Genomic DNA, 7,641 nt, shown 5'->3' on the forward strand with positions numbered 1-7,641 from the left:
AATGAGTGGGTTAGCCATTATGCAGTGTTTTCAACTGGATAAAGTGTGGAAAATAAGAAAAGAAGGAAAAGCCAACAGACAGGGCAGTTTGGGATCAAAAGTATAAGCGATGATTATAATGGATATAGAGCAGAGGACAGCATATACATTAATTTAGAGGGAGGTGGGGTTTTTGTTTTCACATCAAAACACAGATTTAGACCACCTAAGTGAAAAAGCTTTCTTCATATTTGGAAGGTGTTATGGCATAGTGGTTGAGAAATGTGGTTTAGAAATAATGATTGTTGAGTTCCAACCCTGGCTCCACCACTGGTGAGCAGTATAGCCTTGGCAAGGTAATTAAAATTTCTGAGCAGCAGTTTCCTCAGTGGTTTCTAAATCATCACATTAATGTAATGATTAAATGTTAAAATCCATACAAAGCAGGTGAAATAGTCTTGGCACATAGTGTTTAAAATGTTAGGGCTTCCCTGGTGGCGCAGTGGTTGAGAGTCCGCCTGCCAATGCAGGGCACACGGGTTCGTGTCCTGGTCTGGGAAGATCCCACATGCCACGGAGCAGCTGGCCCCGTGAGCCACAATTACTGAGCCTGCGCGTCTGGAGCCTGTGCTCCGCAACAAGAGAGGCTGCGATAGTGAGAGACCCGCGCACCGCGATGAGGAGTGGCCCCCACTTGCCACAACTAGAGAAAGCCCTCGCACAGAAATGAAGACCCAACACAGCCATAAATAAAAATAAATAAATAAATAAATAAAATGTTAAACACAAAAATAGTCTTAAACACATAGTGTTTAAAATGTTAACTATTGTAATTGTGATTTCAGCTTTTAGCTAAGTCAACACAGCTCAAAATAAGGAAAGTAGAGGTAATTATCTATCTATTGTAGGTGGTGCAAATGACAAAGAAGATGAGTTAGACATCTACCTTGCAGCCTGAATGATATAATTTCTTAGATTTACTCAGTATAGCATTAACCTAAATTTACTCTCCTGAAAATGACTTTTCTAATAGATCATCTTCTTTTCCCATTAAAAAATCATTTTCTAGGTGCTTCCCTGGTGGCGCAGTGTCTATGACTCCACGTTCCCAATGCAGGGGGCCAGGGTTTGATCCCTGGTCAGGGAACTAGATCCCACATGCATGCTGCAGCTAAGAGTTCTCATGCCCCAATTAAGGAGCCCACATGCAGCAACTAAGACCCGGCACAACCAAATAAATAAATAAAGTTATGTTTCTAAACTTCTGATATATAGAACTTCTCTGTTTCTTGAGAAACTGCTTTTATTAAACATTTTTATCAAGTGATTTCCTTCTCAAATATCTTCAGGCTTGGCCACAGCTCATAAATCTTTTATGTAGTCATTACCACTCCTCCATGTTGTTTGGATCTTACTGCCTTTCCTTCAATCTATATAATACTTCTTGGAGGCAACAGGGCTATTTTCACCTTCTAGCTTTGTAATAGCATTAACTTTACCTGGAAAGTGCCCTCCTGTTCTCTACTACGTACCCTGAGTCTACAGGTGCAAAATACAGGTCTGGCTTCCCAACAGTTTAGAATCTAATAAAAGAAACAAATCTCATATGCATGAAACAACTAGAGAATAGAGGCAAGGCAATTATGAAAAAAGGGAGGATAATATGGTAAACACAGGATATGGGCCCACCAGAGGAATGAGAATAGCTGTTCATTGCTTTCTGGGAAGTAGCCATCACTACAGCTGGGAAAAGGAGGGGAAGCAGTGAAGAAATATTTCTGTTGGCCAGATGGCTGGCTGGCAGCACCACAGCTGGCGACTCCATATTTCTTGATCTGCTGCAGCCTCTTCTTGATACACAAAGCACTTTCCTCTATAGAAACATTATAAATAGCATTTAGTTATCGACCTTGTTTACAAAGGGTGATTTAATCTAAAGAGGAGCTAAACCATATAGTACTAGAGTACATTAATAATTAATATTTTGTAGGATATTGCAATGTAAAAAGAATTTTAGCTTACCTTACCTTACTTAAGGCTGACAACAAACTACCCTATGAGGAAGTTATTATTTCCATCTTCAAATGAGTAAAATGAAACTGATAGAAATGTGTGTGTGTGTGTGTGTGTGTGTGTGTGTGTGCTGAGGGTGTGTCAGGACCAGGGTAATTCTGTGAATTAATCCATCATCCAGGACATTATTTCTAGAGGAAAAATGTTTCAAATACTAACCAACTAACTTGGATTAAAACTTTTAGAATATAACCCACTTATAAATTTTAAACTGATGACAGAAAATGCAAATCTGGGCCTGCCGCCTAAAATTTTACTACCTTGTTTTTCTGCCAAGCAAAAAGATGTAGATTTCCTTTTCCGTATAGTTTTTCAAGTACTGATTTACTAGATCCCTGGAAATCTATTAACATAGGTCTATTTTTCTCTCTCACATTAGAATAAATAATTAATTACCATGCTAGAAGTGAACAGATCCCCTCTATCAATAATAACATGCTTCTTTGGCAAGTTGTATAATGCAGTAGTTTCCAAGGAACTTCCTGCTATCAAATCTCATTACAAAATGGGGTTTGTATTTTACTTAGCCTGTGTGGCTTTAAAATACATTCCACATTTTATTCCATTTTATTTTCTAGTTTTTCCTATCTAAGTTCAAGTTTTTAGTCATAGACAATCAAGCCATATTTGTTTCAGTGAATTTGTAAATCTTCTAAGCTCTTGGCTGTCTGTCCCTAGAATATCCCATTACTTCTCTGCTGTGTTCCCTGACCACTTGTGCCTCAGCCAGTATACTTTCTTTGTTAAGAAATGTCACTCAGGATTAGAGATAAATATTTAAAAGTGTTTTGAATAAGACTATTCCCTTTCCTATGGTTCCAAAAATCTGTCAACATGTGATTAACAAAATGAGTCTGTATTTTCCTTCTTTTGGGAAATGAAACCTAAGAGTTGCAATCTGGCCAATTAATATCTTTATGAGGCTTTGATCTCTGTTAATGCCTCCACCACTTGGCCATCATTTTAGAATAATTTCAACTGTTATATGTTGGAATATAGCAACTATTTTTCCATTATTTCATTAAAATTTATAAATATTAATACTAAAACACACACACTTAAAAGGTGATATGGACTGCAAGGTGAACAGTGACTTCTATTCCCACATCTTCAGATAAAGAATTTTACCTCAATGAATTGCTTTGTAATTTTTCTTGTAGTTAGTATTTGTTATTGCAATGTAAGTTCCCTCATAGTTAGCACTTGCTATTAAGAAACAAAAGTTAAAGTAATTGTCCAAATATGTAAAGTCACTGTCAAGGCTAGGATTAGAACCCAGGTTTTCTGGTTCTTATCTCCTAGTCCTCAGCTTGATTCACAGGATTCTCTCCTTCTGATCTCTATCTCTATAAGGCTGGTACTAATATCTCATCTAAACAGAAAGCTGTCATGGACAATACAGTTGGTCGCTAATGATATTCTGCAGGCTCCCAGGGCCATCATCTTTGCAACTCATTGCAAAGCTCTTCCCAGTCCGTTCATTAAAAGTTGAAATTTGGGCTTCCCTGGTGGCGCAGTGGTTGAGAGTCTGCCTGCCGATGCAGGGGACACAGGTTCATGCCCCGGTCTGGGAAGATCCCACAGGCCGCAGAGCGGCTGGACCTGTGAGCCATGGCCGCTGAGCCTGCGCGTCCGGAGCCTGTGCTCCACAACGGGAGAGGCCACAACAGTGAGACGCCCGCGTACCACAAAAAAAAAAAAAAAAAAAAAAAAGAGCCATATAAATTCTTAAAAACATGGAAATTGTTAAATAAATGATGATATACCATGGAAAATAAAAAAGTCATAATGTTCAAACAATTTAAAATATCTTAAATTGTGCACTATGATATATAAAGTGAAAATATGAAACCTTTCAATAATATTTTTATGTGCACAAAACTGTAAAAATATAGATAAGAGCTATCTTTTGGCAATGCAATTATGAGTGACATTTATTTCTCAATTATTTTCTAAATTTTCTAAGGAACATGGAAAACAGTCTAACATAACACATAAAAACTCAAAGTCTGCATTTGGCTGTCTGGCTTCTCATTTTTACCTGCTTTATGATCTCATATATTCTACCAGCCTTGTTATCTTGGGTCTGTTTCCTCATCTGTGAAAATGGGTTAATAATAATACCTAACTCATAGAAATGTTTTAAGGATTAAATGAAATAGTGTAAAGTGCATAGAACAGTCCGGGCACATAGTTAACCATCTAATAAATTTTAACCATTTATTACCTTAAAAAAAAAAGAGTATGTCCATACGCACACACACATATTTAAGTTTTAAAACAAAGAAAAGAAACAAGATGCCCATTCAATAAGACAGTTGAGTACTGTTAAAAACCCAATTTAAGCACACTTAGTTACCTTGCTTACTTAGTTTGCTTTGAGAAGGACATAGGGAGGAACCAGGCAAAGAGTAGGCTGGTCAGGGCCATAGGTGTAGGCCCTGCCGAAGCAAAGCATGCCTCTTCCCTACAGCTTCATTCATCCCCATTCCTCATGGATCATATTCATCCAGTTCTCTCCTGATTGCTCACTGCTTTTGGATGATTTGAGATTATTAATAATGTTCTATGAATATGACATGATAGACCTAGAAATATAGATTTTTCTACAAACCATTGACTGTGGGAAGTATAATGCTCAAATACTTCTTCTCCCCTCATCAAGGACCACAAACTCCATCTTCTCTACAGGCCAACTGTAAAAAGGGAGGAAACGTTAGAAAAATGCATTGGATTGACTTTGTATATTTTTCCAGTTCCCTATAAGTTATAATAGTTCTCTCAGTATCTGTCTTTACTCCAAAAGGGAGCAAAGGGTGGATCAAAAGAGCCAACCTCTCATAGAACTAAGCAGTTTAATCCCAAATCTTCATTAACGATCTCTATCCATGGGGCTGTGTGGTTTAGTAGAAAATTATAGACTGAATTTTAGCTCTGGACTTACTAGAGCTGAAATTGGGAAAATTACTTAATTTCTGAATGTTGAATTTTCCATTTATAAATGAGAAGCTATAGCAGTTATTTCAGAGAGTTATTGAAAGGATTAACAAAATATTACTTGGGGGGGCTTCCCTGGTGGCTCAGTGGTTGAGAGTCCGCCTGCCGATGCAGGGGACACGGGTTCGTGCCCCGGTCCAAGAAGATCCCACATGCCGCGGAGCGGCTGGGCCCATGAGCCATGGCTGCTGAGCCTGCGCGTCCGGAGCCTGTGTTCCGCAATGGGAGAGGCCACAACAGTGAGAGGCCCACGTACCGCAAAAAAAAAAAATAAAAAAAAAAAATATATATATATATATATATATACACATATATATATATATATTACTTGGGGTAAGATCTGTGGTATATAGTAGGCATGCATTAAATGGTAGCTACTATTGTACAGGAACTGAAGAACAAAAGGAGATGTGGAGTTTGCATAATGACAACAAGTACAAATAATTGCCAATATTTAACAGGTGCCGAGCACTATTTTGAGCACTTTACCTATAATAACACAGTTAATCCTCACAACAGCCTTTAGAGTTGGATAATATTATTTTACCCAAAATTAATTTGTACATTAACTTTTCTCTGTTTTAGATAGTGAGGTTACTAAGTATAAAATGTAGTTTGAAGTATGAAATATGCTTTGGAGCTCCATGAAACTCTATTAGTATTTGTCTTATAAAGTGTGTCTCTCGCTCTAGACTGTGAACTCTTCAAGGACAAAAAACAGATCTTTGTATTCCCAGTTTTTGCCTGGTTTATAGAATATATAAAATATATATATTCTAAAGTGAATCTATCTGCCTCCGTGGATGACAATCAGTACCGTGTTCAGTGCAGAAATTAATTTTATTTAAGATTTCAGTGGTTACAAAAGAATGAACTAAGTGTATCTTTGTCATCCACAATACATATTTTCACACTTGAAGATCACAGTTTTATAGTAAGATATTCATCAGTTTGTATTGAGTAACAACTCAATAGAGATAGTTACATGGAGTGCTGTAGATTGCTGTTTTTGCATCTCTGCTGCCATTTCAGTGTTTTCATCACCTTCTGCTGAGTCCACTGAATCAACCAAAACATAGTCCATTCTTTTCATCTGGTGTTGCTCTTCACTCAAGTCCTCTGTCCATGTAATTAACAGAATCAAATGTATAAAAATTTGGACCAGATATTAGAGCATAGAAATAACCGGGGACCAGGCCACAATCTTCAGAGACTTTTTAAGTGGCCACTAATATGGCTGAAGTGAGATACACTAGGATTTGCTCATCAGAGAACTGCAAGCAATGTAATAGAATGCATACTAGCAAAAAGTCCTTATATGTAATTATTTTCTGCATTAAGACATCAAAGAAAGTGAACCCCAAAGAATGTTTAAAGTCATTATAATAAATCTGTCAGAAATCTAAAAATCTCCTTTAGAACAGTATTTCATGAAATCAATGAATTGCCTTCAGACATTTCAGGGAAGAGTCAGGGGTTAAATGACTTTTGCACAATACATTTATTTTCTTGATTATATGAATGCTTTTAAAATAGGACTTTTACATAATTTTAAAATATTCATATGTAAGTGGTTTGTGGTCTAAAGTATTTCACCTTCTGAGTCATCATTTTATTGGCTTCTGGAAATGCTATGGTTGTTCAGGAATGTGTTTTTATATTCCAGTGGGGACATGGAGTAGTTTGAAAAGCCCATAATTTCCTTTAAATTTTACTCTCCAGTAATACAAGATGACACTTATTTAAAGATGCAACTACCTATGCTAATGGTTACCAATAAACATCTCCTTGGAAATAATCATGCAACCTTTTTTAGAGAGCAATTTTGATTGCTATTTGCAGGAACTGTTAATGTTTTTATCTCTTTAACTGTTTTAAGGGCCTTACATAACTTTTAAATAAATGTTAGTCAAATATTGATTTCAACACTATAATAGAAAGATTGAGGATGCTGGGAGTGATATTATATAACATATCTGTTACACAGTTTATGTTAGAATGCTCCAAAATTAATGCATCACCCTCCTGAGAACTTCAAAAGAAGAAGCTTAGTAGGTAGGAAGGACTATAACACATTATAGAGCATCAGTTTCACTTTCTAAAGTGAATGCTCAGAGATAATGGAATTAGACAGTCCTACACATTTGAGCAAAGGATTATGATTTATAGGATATGACTGGTGGCAAGTCAAGTTGACTGTTAAGTTTATAAGTATATTAATAAAGACAATATCATATTGAATATAAACACCAGTTTCCTGGCAATCTAAAAATACAAATCCAACTACTAGTAAATAAGGAGAAGAAAAAAGTAAAATACCGAGGGTAAGCCAAAGGTAGGTTAATGACATACTTTGGAAGGGAGATGTGTACATCTATTCTGTGAAGAAAAATATGGTGTAGCGTCTTAGCTAGGCAGAAGCTTAAAGAGAGGTCATATATTCTGCAAAGGCTTCTTTTCGAAGAATATTCATCACCTGTTCTCAATCATGTAGTTATTCTTTCCTGTTAAGTAAATGAACAAAAGGACTTGCATGAAATCGCTGCAAGAACTATTGTATTGTTTTACTGATTACCATTTATAGGTGGATGT

Source organism: Mesoplodon densirostris, chromosome 1 (genome assembly GCF_025265405.1).
Source record: "Mesoplodon densirostris isolate mMesDen1 chromosome 1, mMesDen1 primary haplotype, whole genome shotgun sequence".
Classification (NCBI taxonomy): domain Eukaryota; kingdom Metazoa; phylum Chordata; class Mammalia; order Artiodactyla; family Ziphiidae; genus Mesoplodon; species Mesoplodon densirostris.